This window comes from Manis pentadactyla, chromosome 1 (genome assembly GCF_030020395.1).
Source record: "Manis pentadactyla isolate mManPen7 chromosome 1, mManPen7.hap1, whole genome shotgun sequence".
Lineage (NCBI taxonomy): Eukaryota > Metazoa > Chordata > Mammalia > Pholidota > Manidae > Manis > Manis pentadactyla.
Genome location: NC_080019.1, coordinates 79,220,786 through 79,238,716, shown reverse-complemented (window position 1 = coordinate 79,238,716; position 17,931 = coordinate 79,220,786).

Sequence of the window (17,931 nt, the reverse complement as noted above, 5' to 3'; positions counted from 1 at the left end):
CTCTTCTCCCGCCGGGAGTTGGGGGGATGGGCGCTCGGCTCCCGCCTGGCCGGGGCTTGTATCTTACCCCCTTCGTGAGGCACTGGGTTCTCTCAGGTGTGGATGTGGTCTGGATATTGTCCTGTGTCCTCTGGTCTTTATTCTAGGAAGGGTTGTCTTTGTTATATTTTCATAGATATATGTGGTTTTGGGAGGAGATTTCCGCTGCTCTACTCACGCCGCCATCTTCCGCCCCCCCCCCCCTCATTTTTATATTATATACATAGAAAGCTTGCATATGCTCACAGAAATACCAGGGAAGGTGAAGTAAGGAAATATAAATCCATCAATAACTTCACAATATGGCAGTTTATATTTTTCAGATCACATTTAACATACAGTTTATTATTTTCTTATCTCCCAGTTTCCCTTCCAAAAGGGCAGAATCTAAAAATCCCTTATATCATTCACACAAGAAGGCAGAAAATAAAACCACTATAGGTATTTAAAGCACAGAGGCATTTGATTCAGAGAATTGCTGGAGGATCAGAAACCAGGATATCTCCATGGCATTTCAGCTGGCAGGAAGCTGCTGTCATTGCTACTGAAGACTGTCGAAACTTCCTGTCACACACCACCCTGCCCATCAGATGCTGAATGCAAAATCAGGACACTGCCTCCCTTTCTAAATGCTCAGTCCCCACCTAGCTAGCCAACTGCCACAACTTCAAAACCATAACCTACATCTATTTCCATCTTCCATTTCTCAAAGAAGGTTAAATAATGAGCAGAATCAAATTTGCATCTAGACCTGCAATTTTAAGGGAGGGAGCTTTCCTCACTGTCTCCCTGGCATGAAGTTGAGATGGTAACCTACACAAGTTACCAAATTCCCCCTGCCATTGAGGCAGAGAGACAGAAAGTGTATAAAAACAGAGAAGAGAAAGAACAGAGACTGCAGCTAGAATGAGAAGAGAAAAGCCACTCCCTGATGTACCGGGGACATTTAGAAAGCAAGAATGAATACAGCACTTGTGTGAAATTATAAATATTATAGTCATCAGATATAGAAATGCCTTAAAGTAAGTACTCATAATGTTAGTTTTTTACACTCCAACTATAGCTTTAAGAGATAGCTTTAAAGTATCCCTGATCTAGAAAATACTAGATTGACAAAAAGAGAAAATGCCCTTTTCGATGTTGAAATGACAATATATTTGACAATAATCTTGTACCTCTTAAATTACTTAGGAGTCTTTAAAGGCACATAAATTCCAATTCAGACTGCAAAGTTAAAAAGGAATATTTATACATTAGAAAAGTTCAGCTCTGGGTAGCTTTATGTATGGGTTGATTGGAGGATACAATTAAACTACCAGGACCTGGTTTGTCTTGATTTCTTGGTTCATTCCTTTTCTGAGTTGGCTTCATATCCAGGCTACATGAAATGGCTTGCAGTAATTCCAAACTCATGCTTCACCCACATCCTGTAAATTCATTTACTTAAAAATATTAGGCTGATTCTCTCTTCCAAAAGTCACATAAAAGCTTCAGTGTACTTTCTGGGTGGTTGAGGGTCACTTGCTCATCTCTGTATCACTTATTAGGTAAGGGAAATTTGATGCTCTTACTGGCAGAGTCAAACGCCGTGCTTGTGCCTGTGGTCGGAGATGAATTTAAGCTCACCCAAAACACAAAAGTAGACATAGGGAAGAGGCAGTTGCCCAGAAAAGAACTGGATACTGTTATAAAAGAAGGGAAAATGTACTAAACAGACAAAAATAGTTGAGTTTACTACAATCCCAAGCCCACCATTGGCCCTTGCTGCCCTCCACTGATTCTAGAGAGTAACATACAGAAGGACATGCCAGATAAATGCTGTATTTCAACACACACAGACTTTGGCCTCACATTCCTGTGTGAAGTTCTGGTGAGTTAGACAAGAGGTATGTGGCCAGGACCCCTTTCACTTGAGTGGGCTGCAGATCTTGACCCTTTTCCAGGAGACTCATGCACTGATATTACCAGGCTGATGGCTATAAAAGGCAATGATGGACAAACTTATGGAAGACTCATCATAGAGAGGAATAAGAGATGTTTGCCTAAAGATAGGTTTATTTCTACTCCCCACTAGAGATGCATCTTCATTTTTCCTGTCCTGTTTGAACCCTCAGTGCTTCTTTGAAGGTAGAATGCAGGATGGACTCAGAAAACCTGGAGATCTGACAAGAAGCCCATGAACAGAATAGAGAACAGACTTTCAAAAATTTAGTAAGGAGTTCTTCTGCTCCTTAGTGAGGAAGGAATATTAATCCAAATCAGAAATTCTCAAATTTTTTAATTCAGGCAGGGCTTCTTTGGATAAAAATAAAAATTCATACCGCCAGTCAATGATACTAGATTTTTCACAAAGCAGTACCAAAATCAATGCAAAGATGATTTTCAAAGATAACAAGGCACATTTTTATCTTTGAGTGTGGAGCATTAAGCTGACTAGTTTATTTGACAGAAGCATGTCAGTATTTAAAATGCTAAATAATAGCACAGTCTTATCTTAACTGACTGAAATCAAGCCTATTATACTGCCCATTTCTAAATGATCTCAATGTAAATGGCATGTTAACAAACATAGTCTGTTAATTTTGATATGTATTTTTAAACTTCTGAAACTATGCATGTACTTACTAATGGTTGTCTTAGAGACCCTTCCCTGGGAAGTGGGGTAACATGGGCAGGAGAAGGTTCTAAGGACCACAGCGTTGTATCGTTAGTACAGAGAACACATATCATTATATTTAAACTGTATTTTTAGCAAATGATGTAAGTTTATTCTGCATTGTGTTTAGAGCAAATTATTCTCAAGAATCATGTCTTACTAATAAGCAAGTGATTCAGGCAGGATGCATCCATGTACCTTGAGCAGTTGGAGATGGTTGGTATCTTTGCTAATGGGTCAATGCCCAGTTTGCAGTAGTCAGTATCCATACCAAACTGTTTAATTGTTGAAATATTTTTAAAGTTGTCTTTGCATAGAGATGTTTAAGCCATTCAATGAAGTTTAAAAGAATAGTGATTGCCAGAGGCTGGGGATGGAAGGGTAAGTGAAATGGGTGAATGGGGTCAAAAGATACAAACTCCAGCTATAAAATAAGTAAGTCCTAGGGCCATAATGTACAGCATAGTGACTATAGTTAATAATACTGTTTTACATATTTGAAAATTGCTAAGAGTAGATGTGGGGCAAATCGTAGAATTTCCAGAATCTCCTCCATAGCCTTAATCCATTTACATATCAATAGGTGTTACCACTGAAGCCTCTTGCAGCCTCTGGGGCAAGAGGTGCATAATTGGTCTAGTACCTACCAGTTGCAGGGGACCGACCCACCCACGGAGTTCCTCCTTGAAGGGGTGGGCAGGGAAGAGAGCAGGCGGTGGCACAGCAGGGGCAGCGGCTGGAGGGGATGGATGGGGCTGGGCTTAGTTAATGAATTTGAGCAAGCTGTGAGCAATAGAAATGGTTTCTCCCAACCTATCCTTTCCCATGACTTATTTCAGTTTCACCAGCTTATTAGGGGATTTTCCCGGGGCCAGGAACACCCTTCCTCCTGGAGCTACAATAGATCTTTAAAATTCTCATCACAAGAAAAAAATGCATAACTCTGGTTATGGATGTTAACTAGACTTTCCACGGTGCTCATTTTGCACTATATATAAATACTGAATCATTATGCTGAACCCCTGAAACTGCTGTTATATGCTGTTATATGTCAATTATATCACAATTTTAAAAAGAATTGAAATAATTCAAATTTTATACAGGGATTTTGATGATAAAAGTGACATTTTAAATGAGTGACTAGATAAAATATTGAGTCAGCAGTGTTAGGGAAACTGACTAGAGTTTTCCTTTTTTTAAATAAAATTGAGGAACTATTTCACTGATTACAGCTTACTAGACGCCAAATGAATAAATGCTTTTAATGTAAAAAGAAATTAAATAGTTAAAGTAGCAGAGAAGATGGATAAGTATTATTTATAATCTTAGACTAGATGAGACCTTTCTAAATTTATCACGGACTACAGAAGCTATACAAGAAAATACCAAGTTTGACTACTTAACATTTCTATATAGATAAAAAATACATCTAAACAGAGAAGCAAAATTATTAAATGTTTGCCACACACATTAAGAGCAAAGGACTAATATCTAAATAGAAATAACGTTTACAAATCAAAATCAATTAAAATTAAAAATATAAATGACCTTGATTAAAATATACAAAAAGGAAATGGAGCAACTTAAATAAACAATAGTTGTATTAGGAAGTTATTAGTAATTTTAATACCAGATTTTAAACAATTATTCTTCACTTATGACAAGATTAAGGAGAGACAATACTGGAAAGTGTGTGGAGGACTAGAAAAATTTTTAAACTTTTGGAGAGAGAGTTAATTTGTCCAAACACTTTGGAGAGCAATGTGGAAGTGTTTATCAAAGTTTTAAATATATATATAACTCTTTGACCCAGCTTTTCCACTTGCAAAAATTTCTGGCAGATATACTCTACTAGGCATACACACTTGTTATTTGTAGAAGGGAAAAACACAAAAGAAAGATCTAAGTGTCAATGAACTTGGTACTAGTTAAATAAATCATGATACATCAATGCAAAATTTTACTACATTACCAAGGGTAAAACAAAATAATTAGATATACTTTCAGTAAAAGGTAATAAAAATAATTCTTAAGTGGAAATAAAGCCAAAGCACAAATAAGTATTGTATAATCTATTTTAGTAGAAATATACTTATATGCATTTATGTAAAAAAAAGAAATAGTTAACAGTGGTTACCTCTAGAATACTCAGTTTACTTTATTCTTGCCCATATTTTCAGACTTTTAAATTTAAAAAAATATTCCATTTATAAAATTGAATGTAACTTCAACTTTCAAAATTATTTAAATTATTTTTATAATGAATATAAGTTTTGGCAGCACAATGGCATTTATTCAATTCCCATTTCCTACAGAGATGAACTATGAAATCTGGACAAGTGACTTATTTTTAAGCTTCTAGTTTGTTTTCTATAAATTGGGGATAATGACTGTTCCTTTAGAGTCTGAGGGAGGATGAAATGTGATAATGTACTTACAGTGCCTATCCTATTGCCTGAAACACAGAAAGTAAATGACGGCTATTGTTATAGTATTATTACCAATACTTTAATACTGTTATAAAGTCTAAGGTTAGCAATATCATTTCAAGTATTGTTATACATAAATACACGAGCAGAGGAACTCTAATTACAATTGCAATTACCATTTAGACAAAATAAACACTGTCTTTTACTGAATAGTTTCTCAGATAAGCTTATTTATTTCTAATGGGTTTTCTCCATGTATCCTTATAGATTTAAGGCAGAGTTTATAAAATCATAAAGTATGTTTAATAATTGACCATAACCTGGGGAATTGAAATTATACAGTTAAATTGAATAATTCTGACTGCAAATGTTTTCATTCCACATCCACTCTGAAACTGCATACATTTGCTACTGAGAAACATAAATCACTGGCTAATGGCCAACTCTGTCTTATTTGGGGGTGAACTTTACATAACTAAAAGTCCATGAGCAATATTGGTACACAAAGCAATAAACCAATGTTCCCTCTTAACATCAATATCTAAAAATACTGCTCCATACTAAAATTATGCAAGATAATTTCAATGAAAAGAAAATTTGTACATTTTGATTTATGTACTTCTTGTTTGGAAAACTGGTCAGTCTCTAAATGCAAATACATTCTAACCAGGATTTTGAGGAAAAAAATCCTCTTCTCATTTTGGACTTCAAAACTTAAGAAACTTTTGGAAAAATACAACCTCCCTGTTAGAGAAAAAACAAGCTTTTATTCTGTGTCCAGTTATGTTAAAATAATTGTGTATTTCAAGTGCAATGTAACTGGCAGTATAATAAATGATCTGGTAAAGTGTTGTTTAACAGTAAAGAACACAGAGAAATTTTGTCCGAATGTTACTGTGAATAGAACCACCAGACACCAATTAACATCTCATCGCTATGATTACTTGTTATTGTTCTTGTTCCACTAATAATACTTACACCTTTTCAGTTCATATTTTGATTTCAAGAAGTTATGCTAACAAAAATTTAAATTTCTCATAAATGCAAATAAATGTGAAGCATATAAAGCGAATTAAATTTATAACCACAGAGAATAATATGAAAGCAAATTAAATTGCTTTGCTTCAAGGAAAATCTTTTAGGAAACATTTGTTGAATAAATATAATAGAAAAAATTTTAGTGTTTTCTTACACAGTTGACATTTGGCTGATATTTTTAATATGAAAATCATATGCATTTTCTTTACTTTTTAATATACACTAACTACTGTCTTCATAATATATTAGTAAGTACGTGTTGGTAGTGGTAGAGAGAGGAGAAATCTATTTATAAAACATTTAAATAGAGCTCTCAGTTTTTAGAGCTTATAGAAGAAAGATAATACAATTTAACAGAGACAAATTTTAAAAACAAGCAATGTGAAAATTTACAGGAAACACAAAGATAAACTGAAAGTTTTGGAGATACAAGTAACATTAATTAGATAATATTATGACATTTATGACACGAGCAGTTTAATCTCAAGAGTTACGTCTTTTCAAATATTCTCTTTAATTGTATCTCTGCTATCCTTAGATTCTTAGATATTCATGGGCAATATTTTCTATGCAAATATTTCAATCGTTATGGAAATGGGATTTCAACTTTGAAATGCATCCATGATTTATTGCTTACTTTTAAGTCCTGTATAAGGAAGAAAAATGTTGAGTGGAAGTTGGGCACCAGAAATAATTTGTTTGTTACCCAGATGACAGGTTTACAGGTTCAGCTTTAGAGTGTTTGCTGGCATCCCCAGGAAGCCTTTCCATAGTGGAGCAGAGTTTAGATCGACTCCGGGGTATTAGCACATGATGAAGGTAATCTGTTTCCTTAGCTGAAGCTCACAAACAAAGCAGTTAAATCCCCATCACAAATGGCCATACTGGGACTCATTACACTTTTCATAGGCCTGGATCTTTTTGTTTCTAAGTCCCTAAGACATTTATATAGTGCAATGAAATTTTCACAGAATCTGAGCCAATTCTTTTAACGAAGAATGAGACACATTGCTCTGAAAGGTGCAAAATTCTTCCAAAAGTAGGGATATAATTTAAGTAGCAAAGAAAGAATGGAGTAATGAAGAATAAATACTTCCTCCTCGGCTCCTGGATGAAAATAGAGACTTTTCTCTTGAAATGCTGCTTGTTTTCCAAAAGTTTTCATTTATGTATCAATTTAACAAACCTTAGTTGAGTGCTACCATGTGCCAGGCTCAGCTGAGATAAGAAAGTGAACATGACACAGTATCAGTTTCCTAGAAGTCTAGTCCAAAAGAAGAGTAAGATCTGTAAATATTGTTACGAAACAATGTGCAAGGGTCTATGAAAAGATAAGTAAAAAGTGTCTAACATTGTGGGAAAGGAGACAAATGGGCTGGTCAGAGAGTATTTAGAGTAGGATGCATGGGAAGGCTGGTGTAGGAGAATGCCCTACAAATACATGGGTTTATATGTTTAGACGTGAGAATTTCTAGGTGAAAAGAAAGTAGAGCCTTTTTTTGAAACTGTATTTTAAAGCTTCAGACTGTTGACTTAGTGAGTGCAGTGAGAGTAATGTTCTAAGTAGAGTTTAATATTATGACCTTTCTTGTCTAATTTCCTGCTTATTAGGCCAAAGATCTACCTTTAAAATGGAAAAAGAAATGCCTACAGAAACATCAAAATAACATGGATGTTAGGCTTTTAATAATGAAATGTATGGGTTTTTTAATAATGAAACTGTACATACGATTCATTATATATCATCTTTATAGCAACATAGGAATAAAGGCAGAATAGCGATAGGCTCATGAAACACTACAGACCCTCGTTGTGAGAGCTGAAAATTTGTCCTGACTAGTCAGTGATCAGTCTCTGCAGTAAAGTATGTATGTTATGCTAACAGTGCTCTAACACCAGAAGCATTCCTGTCTTTGGTAAACTTAAATCAGATGTTTAAAGTATAGTTAAAAATTATTTCTTATTGAGCACTTACATTTTAGATTCTCTTCTAAACATGTTCTATTTATGCTATTTTTTTTAAACCTCAACAATCTTTATGAAGGAAATTGTATTATTACAGAAATGCATGGAGAGACCCTGTAACTTGCCCTATGTCACAATGATGCAACTTAGTAGATGTGGATTTCATACCCAGGTAGTCTAACTCCAAGACTCCTTCAGTTAACCCTATTTAACATTTTTCTAAAAATTATTTGTTTTCTTCCTCTTAAAAAATTGGGTTCATCAGCAACTTGTTTTCTGAAAATTTTTTCACCACAACAATGAATATTTCCTACCAGTTGCCCATGATGTTATTTCACAAAGTACTTTTCCACTTCTATGGAATTACATATTAATTACATATCAATTACATATCATAGGTTATGTTATATTACATTTTAGGAATTTGTAATTTCCTCACTTTTATGTCTTCTTTGTTGAACATTTGCTCCTTTTAACACCACCAGCAGGAATGGAGGAAAAGAAATCATAAATAAATCTTTTAAGACATTATAATAAATAATTTAAAAATAGCTAATAAAGGTGACTGACTCCTAGGAAGTGAGAGCTCCTAAGTCTGGGTAAACAACAGTGAGGAATCATAATAACTTAACAAGGAGAAGAAAATATACCATGGCAAAGCATGGGATATACAAGGGTAGCAGAGATATCTGCAAAACTGGAGTATAGAAAGAGACTAGGAATAAAGAATAAGAGGGAATCTAGGGAGGAGGCATTTATAAATGACCTTGAATTCATGTCAAGGACTTTAAACTTTAGTGTCTGAAGACTCATGGTCTGCTAGGCCAGAGTACAGTGTTTACCAAATGAACTCCTTCCTGTTTGACATTACCAGTGCTGACCCACCTGGTCATCACCTCTTCTTTTCCTCCTACTAGCTTATTAGTGCATTGCCTTACATGACCCACACTAACTTCTATAATTTAGTACTTGGTTATTTTTACCTGCGTTCTACAATTATTTGAAAGGGAAGATGTCACTTAATACTGCAGGCAAACTTGAGAGAACGATTAGTCTATACGAATCTAGTTTTTCTTTCTCTAGTTACTAAAGAACAAATGCTTCTTGTCCTAAAGGCAATTCCTCCATTTCTTTTACTCCGTCCTCTATTGCCTTTCCTAATGAAACATGCACTATTGCTGACCATTATCTCAAGTGTATTAAAAATTCTTCCTCTCCTATAAATACTACTCATTTTCACTTACTGCTTGAAATTGCAAGTTAAAAACTACTCATTTAACCCCTCATACTATTCCAGGTCCAACCCAAAACTGTCCAGCAAAATTTTTCAAGAGTCTTCCTATATTTGTTACCTCAATTTCCTTATCATCCATTTCTCAATTTCCTCGAGTTCTGCTTCTACTCTTTTTAAATCTACTGGAACAACCTTAGCTAAAGTTATCATTTTATATCCAATGGACATAGTTAATCATGCACCTTATTTGAACTCTCAGGAGCATTATACAGATTGACTTCTTTTCTGCTTGAAACATTGTATTCCTAATGTCTGTGTCCCCATACACTCCTGGCTTTCTTGGTACATCTGTATTATGTTTTTCTGTCTCCTTTTATATCTTTCTCTACTACATCTTTAAATCATGGAATTCCTCAATGTTCTCTTGTCTTCACGTCCATCATCATTCAGTGGAAAATGTGAACCATGTCCATAACTTCAATTATGACCTATACTGCAGCCAAAGTGTTATCTTTCAATATACACCTCACCCCTGTATTTCAGACTTATGTGCTCATTTCCCTTCATGGAAGTCTCAAATGCACTCCAAAACTAATGTCCAAAATTTAGTCATGATATTTTTCCTCAAATTTTGTTGTCTCACCTCTTTCATCAGCACAATCATTCATCCAGTTATTCAAGCCAGAAAACTAATTCCATGGAAGGGATTCATTTGTTCATCCATGTCTTATGTGCAGACCACTTTTAGAGAACTCAGTACACTGCCTGAGGTCTGGAGATGCCACTCACAATAATACCATCTACTAAAGTTAGTGTTTGTTGTGTAAATTGTGTCAAGTATAAGCATGGCACTTTTTTCCATTCTAGTCCCCAAAAATGCCTTGTCTAAAAAAGAACTGAAATTAGCAATCAGTAAAAATTACTAAATGGTTGGTTAATCCAAGCTTAGTGTGAAAATCCTTGTGATGTCAGAATCGTCCTTGGATTAGCCCATTGGCATCAACTGTACCTTCACCCTTGGCTTCAGCTAGCATATAGAGAATCAGGATTCTGTTAATTATAGTCTCTATAGGTTTCATGAATTTCTACAGGGAATTAAAATAAATGGATTTTTTTTTACTCCAACTGTATCATTTACTACTTCCTGCATAGTTATTTGATAGAGCCAGTCTTTCCTTAAATTTTATCTCTATACATTCTATAAATGAATAAATTACTTTTATTCTATAAATTAAAAATTTGGTGATGAAATATTAGCCAAAGAGAAAAAGGGAGCTTATTTTATGACCAACATATGCCAGATAGATATTTTTATGAGGAGAAAGATATTCTGACTTATTATTAAGAAAAAAATATGAAGGTTGTATTAGGGTAAGACTATCATTCATGTGGAATCTATTATTACAGATGTTGATTGTGAGGACATTTACTTAAAACCTGAGGATGCTTGACTACCATGAATACATCCACAAGAATTTTCTTAATTAAATGAAAATTGTATAAATATGAAATGTGAGATATATTTTATTCTGCTCTTATATGTATTTTTTCCTAGCTAACAGCTAAGTACATGTGGAAAAAATAAGTTGGCTATTAATTTTTTTTCACATAGGTCTATAAATGTAGACTTACAATAATATATCATCTTCTGCATGAAGCCTAAATCTTTCAGCTGTATAAGATTGGGGAATGTATTGCAGAGTTTAATCAAATTATTAATGTGAGTCTATATGGTTTCAGAACCATTTTTTTCACAATACATAAAACCCCTGGCTGTTCCTCTGACTTATCTTCTAATTCTCATCATCATTAAACTAGAAGCACATGTATAATCTCTACTCAGGTACAACCTAGAGGATTTCTTTTGTTCTCTTCACTGAAGCTCTGTTTATATTGTGATGTCAGAATGCTGTGTATATACATCATAGAATACCACAAACCTTTCAAGTCTCAGAATTATACTATACCCAACTATGCAGTGGTTTCAACTCTTTATTTGTATGAATTTATGTTTCAAAAGCTATCAGCTAATAGATTTTCTTTCCTGAACTGCTTTTGTTCAAGCAATTCTATCCATCTAGTCTGTTATGTACATGCACAAGTATGGATTTCACTAATTTTGTGTTAGCACAATACATTCTGGGAGCTATATATTTCCTTATTAAATATATGTTATATTAATTACAGAAGCAAACTCTTGTAGGTATTTGTTACATCCAAAATTTGTACACCTGACTTCATAAATTATCCTGTTTGGAGAAAAGGCAAAGTTATGGTCTTCAAGTAACTAATAGCACATGGTGGGACAATGAGATGGTTAGTTTTTACCAACAAAAATGTAACTATTCACATTAGCACTTCTATATGCCAGGAACTATAATAGACAGTTATTTGGAATGTGTTTCTAACTATTCTATGTAGATTATATTTAATTCAATTTTTTTTCTCAAGTTAAATCCTGAAGTACAGAAGGAAAGACACGCATATGAGTCTTGGAAAGTCTGGATTTGAAAATGTTTAAAATGCCATGAAATTTCATGACTATAGGTCATAAAGCATACTTTTTTTAATCTTTGAGAAAGCAATTACAAAACATCAAATCCAGTTCCCTGATTGTTAATATCAGAAAACTTTGAGTTCTCTGAGATCATATTAGTTATCAATTCATATCTTCATTCATTCATTTGGCAAATGTTTACTATGTATCATGTATTAGGAATTATTTTAGGTACTGGGAACAGAACAGTTAACAAGATAGTCTTGTTTCCTGTTCTCTCTGTTTATATTCTATGCAGAGGTGGAAAAAATTCAGCAAATTTTAAATAATGTCAAGACATTAGTTAGAAAAAGACCAAAGTTTACTCCTATCTGAAGGAGACCAATCATATAAGGATTATCTCTCCAAACAAAAACAAAACCAGTGTTCATAAAAGCTAAGTCCACAGATATTCCATACATTGTATTCCCTCTTGGACATGCTAACTGACTGAAGCTATTGGGAACAATACTTTCCCTTGAAGGAAATAAGTTGTCAGAAACAACTTTCAGTTATTTGTAGGTTTTCCAATAAACCTTGCAGTTTTGCCTATGAAAGAAGAATGACATCCTCTTGTCACTGTGATGTCTGCTATTGCCTTCCTTTCGTGCTTCTACTTTATTCACCCAGGTCTACCGTTTCCCACATTAGTACTATTTTGTAACTATTTTCCTCAAAGTCAGCTCCCAGGAAACCTGGTGAACCATGATAGAAGACTGTTTTTATTCTGAAGTCATATTATCAGCTGGGTGTTGACCAAGATAATGCCATATAGTAACATTTAAGTATCTAGATATTAACAGTAGGAGATAGTATGAACTATGAGGATAATTACAAGTATCTTGAGAAACATTAGACTATTTCATATTCAAGCAAATGTCAGCCAAAAGGGAAAAGGTTAGTCATTTAAATTATGACAAAAGAAAGGTTATATCAAGAGGTGGATGAAAAATACATAAAGAAGAAAAGTTAGTTACAGTGTCCTGAACAGGTGTCTTGATCTGAGGGTCATGGAAGAAAGCTGAGTAGCTGTTTGGCACTGATGTCATATTGTTTATCACTGGGCTACTGAGTATCTCTCTATATCCAGAGGCTGTTTGCTTCTGCAGACTTTTTAATGAGTCTCAGAATTAAATTTCTAGTAGGAATATTTTGCTATGTGGTAAAATACACTACTAGAGGAAAAGAAAAACTAGCAAAGCTCTTATAGTTTCAAGGTACTGGTGTGACAGCTGGCACCGGACAGATTTTCTCCATTAGTCATTTATCGACTTTTGGTGATAGACAAAAGGCTGAGGCCACACCAAAAGCCTACAACCTTGTGTACAAGAAAAGAAAGAGATTCCAGGGAAAGAGGCATAGTCATTAGTCTTCTTTTCAACATATTTGCCCAACTTTGAAACTAAATAGTACAAACAAATGGAGGTTTGGTCTGTAAAACTATAAAGATCAGATCTGGGTCTTCCATAGACTTTCAGAATCAGAAGACAACGTATAGTCAGGCTTGTAATAACAAGTTCACAAAGATCACTACTTGGTAAAAGGGACTAAATAGAGGTAAACTTAATTTTACTGAAACTTCCACTATCCCTCATTCAAATCAATCCATAATTGTATTGAAGTGATCAGACCCTAAAACTCTTTGCCTAAGAAAGGAAAGACTGAACCATTGTTGATGGAAGATATATCATCTGGAACTTCCCTAGTCTCTTTATATAATATGTCAAGTGCTCAGTATAAAAAACACTAGACAAACAATGTGATAAAAACAAAAGAGAAAAGGAGAGATCAGTAGTTGAAGATAGAAAATTGACAATGGAAGGAAAACAGCTGATGATCTAGATACTGGAGTTGGTAGAAAAATTAATAGATAAAATAACTATCGTTAATACATTAAAAAATTAGAGGGAAATATGAAGAAAATGTATAAAAGAATGGAAATTTTCATGAAAGAATTGAAACATAAAAATAAATAAATGAACATGTAAAAAATTTAATGAAACATAAGAAATTTAGAACTTGGGTAGACTCAGCAACATTTTAGACACAATATATCATAGGATATGTGAGACAGAAAACAGATAATTAGAAAATAAAAAAGTAAAGTACACAGAAAAGAAATGATGGGAGAAAAATGAGCAGATATTATGAAATAGGTGAGACAAACAGAAAATACCTAACATCTAATCACTCTAACATCTCTTAAGAAAGAGAAGAAAGAGAGAATTAAGCAGAAGCAACATACAAAAGGGTAATGGCTATGAATTAATGGAAATTATAAATCTATAGATTTAAGAAATATAAAACTTCTGAGTACAATAAACATAAGAAAACCACAGTAAGGCTTATTATAATACCATTCTGAAACAATGAGAAAAATCTCAAGGCAAAGAAAGACTCACCACTTGAAGGGGCAACAATAAAATAGATGACTGACTTCTTATAAGAAATGATGTTAGGGCAGAATACAATAAAATTATATTTTAAAGAAAAATAATCCCTCTGTTCTTGGTAAAAATATAATTTGAAATGCAGTTTAAAAAGTGTGTTATATTATAGACAAACAAATACTAAAGGAATTTGTTGCCCAAAGGCCTGCACTAAAATAAATCTTTCAGGGAGTGATTCAGGCCGCCAGAAAATGAGAGAGAAGAGAATAAATAAAGAGAAAGAGAAGGGAATACAAACCCATCAGAAAGGGTAAATATAAAAGAATATTTATTATCCAAAACATGAGTTCAATATACATGGGGTTTTAAATGTATGTAAAATAAGCATGCATGACAACAGTAATACAAAAGAGTTACCAATGTTAGGAATTGAAAGGGAAGCATGATAAAGATCCTGGAGTTCTGATAAAGATAATATTGTGAAAAACTTTATGTTAATATAAGCATTAATTTAAAAGTACCAGTAATTAATGATGATAGCAGAAAAAAAAGGGAAATAATTAAAGCCCCAAATTTATTAAAGAACAATTATTAAAAATGTTTCTATCAGAAAAGAGGTTCACATAACATCACTAGTGAGAATTTCAAGGTATTAAAGAAAGAAATTATACCAATCTGATACACATCCTTCCAGAGAGTAGAAAAAGAGTGCACACTTCCTAACTCTTCTTATAAGATGAATATAACCTAACGTCAGAACCTCAAAGGACATTACAAGACAGGGTAATTAAAAACCCATTCTCCTAATAAATGCATCTGGAAAATCTTATATATTTAACAAAATATTAGAAAATCGCATCCATGATTAATAAATGGAATAATACATAATATCAGTGGGGATTATGACAGAGATATATTATTTTTAAAAAATTAAATTCACTATAAAATTATTGAAAAAATGAAAAATCATATTATCAATTACATCAATGCCTAAAAAGACAATATTCAAAACTCATCTTGACAAGAAAATCCCTAATAAACCTGGAAAATGAATGAGTATTTACAAAACATCTACAGAAAGTATCTTATTTTTCTCCTCATATTGGGGATGCCTATTGTCACCAATGTACTGGATCTCTAGCTGATGAAAAAGGAAGGAAAGAAGGAAAGAGGAAGAAACTTAAATACTGGAAAAGAAATGAAAGTTCTCATCATTGGTAAATGATATAATTATATACTTATAAAATAAAAGGAATCCACCAACTATTAGAATTTATAAATAAGCATTGTTATTGTGCACAAGGTTAAAATGTTTGCACACATGCACACACTAGCAACAAATAGAAATAAATTTAAAACACTTATAATAGCATAAAATTATCAAATATCTGGAAGTACATGTAGCAAAAGATGTGTGAGATTTCCATTAAGAAATCATAAAATGTTATCGAGAAAAATTAAAAAGGCTAAAATTAGTGGAACAAAATACATGTTTCCACTATAGTCAGACAATATTATAAAAAGGTTACTCCCCACTGCCATTCAATCTATTAATTCAATTCCACCAAGTTGGGATATTTTTTCTTGCAGAAATTGGTATAGTAATTCAACCTTTTTTGTGAAAATACAACAGGCCTAGGTATGCCCTAGAATAGCAACAGGAAGATCAAAAAAGCCAAACAAAGAAGAACATACCAGATATTTAGACCCATAATAAAGCTATTATAATTCAGGGTGTTGAAGTATTTAGTCCCCAAAAGTTACAAACTGATCAATGGAAGAAAACAGAGTTCAGATTCAGAAACAGATTCACTCTTAGCACCTAACTTATGACAAAAGCTCAATTGTAATGATGTGAAGAAAAGGGTAGTCTTCTTAATAAGTGGTAATAAGTCAAGAGAATATCCACACAGAAAAATACATCTCTTGACTCCTATCTCTACAACATAAAAACTAATCCCTATGAATTGCTAAGATAGAAGTTAAAGAAAAATTATAGTTTTAGATAGTAAGATCTAGGAAAGCATAGTTATAACATTTGAGAGATAAAGGTTTCTTAAATAGGACCCACAAATTACTATACATAATTTTTTAAATGATAAATTAGAAAATATTAAGAACTTCTGCTCACCAAAAAGACCCACAAAAAACTGTATAAAAGCAACTTAGGATCTATAACTATTAAAGAAATTGAATCAATAACTAACCTTTCAAAACAGAAAGTACCAGACCCAAATTGGTTCACTAATGAAGTCTACCAAAAACTTAAGGAAGAAACTACACCAATACTCTACATTTTCTCTCAGAGAAAAAAAGCAGAGGGACTACTTCCTAACTTTTTTGATGAGACCAGCATTACCCTAATAAAACCAAAGACATTACAAGAAAAGAAAACTACAGACCAATCTCTCATGAAAATAGATGTTAAAATCCTCAACAAAGTATTAGCAAATTGAATCCAATGATGTATAAAAAATTAACATAACATATCCGAGAGGGATTTATTCCAGATATTCAGGCTAGTTCAACATTTAACAATCAATCATTGTAATCCATGACAGCAACAGGCTGAAAAAGAAAGATCACATATTCATATCAATAGATGCAAGAAAAGCATTTAACAAAATATAACACCCATTTATGATAAAAAGTCTTAGTAAACTATGAATAGAGGGGATCTCCCCCAATTTTATGCAAAATGATGAAGAATATCTACAAAAAATTTGCAGCTGACACATATCACAATGATGAGAAACTTGAGGCTTTCCACTAAGTTCAGGTGAAAGACAAGCATGTCCCCTCTCATCATTCTTTTTCAACATCATACTGGAAGTTTTAGCTAATGCAATAAGAAAAGAAATAAAATAAAACTGTCTTTGTTCACAAATGATATCCCATCTATGCATAAATCTGAAAAAATTGACAAAAAACTCTTGGAACTAATAGACAATTATACCAAGATTGCAGGATACAAAGTTAACATACAAAAGTAAACTGCTTTCCTATAAACCAGCACTGAAAAAGTGGGATTTGAAATTAAAAATAACACCATGTATATTAGCACCCCCCAAAATAAAATACTTAGGTGCAAATTTTAAAAAATGTGTACAGATCTACATGAGGAAAACTACAAAACTCTGATTAACAAAATCAAAGAAGAACTAAATGAATGGAGAAATACTCTATTTTCAGGGATAGGAAGACTCATATTGTCAATATGTTGGTTCTTCTCAAGTTGTCTATAGATTCAATGCAATCCCAATCAAAGTTCATCAAGTTATTTTGTGGATATGAACAAAAAGTACATATGGAGATGCAAAAGACCCAAAATAGCTAATACAATATTGAAAAAGAACAAAGTTGGAGGACTGATGCTACCTGACTTAAAGACCTATTACAAAGCTACAATAATCAAAATATAGTTGTATTGGCAAAAGATAGACAAATATATCAATGAATCATAATCCAGAGCCCAGATACTGACCCATACTGTCAACTGATCTTTGACAAAGGAGAAAAGGTGCTACAATGGAGTGAAGATAATTCTTGTCAATAAATGGTCCCAGGACATGAACATGGAAAAAATGGATCTAGACATAGCCTTACACCCTTCACAAAAATTCATCCAAAAAGGATCACAGACC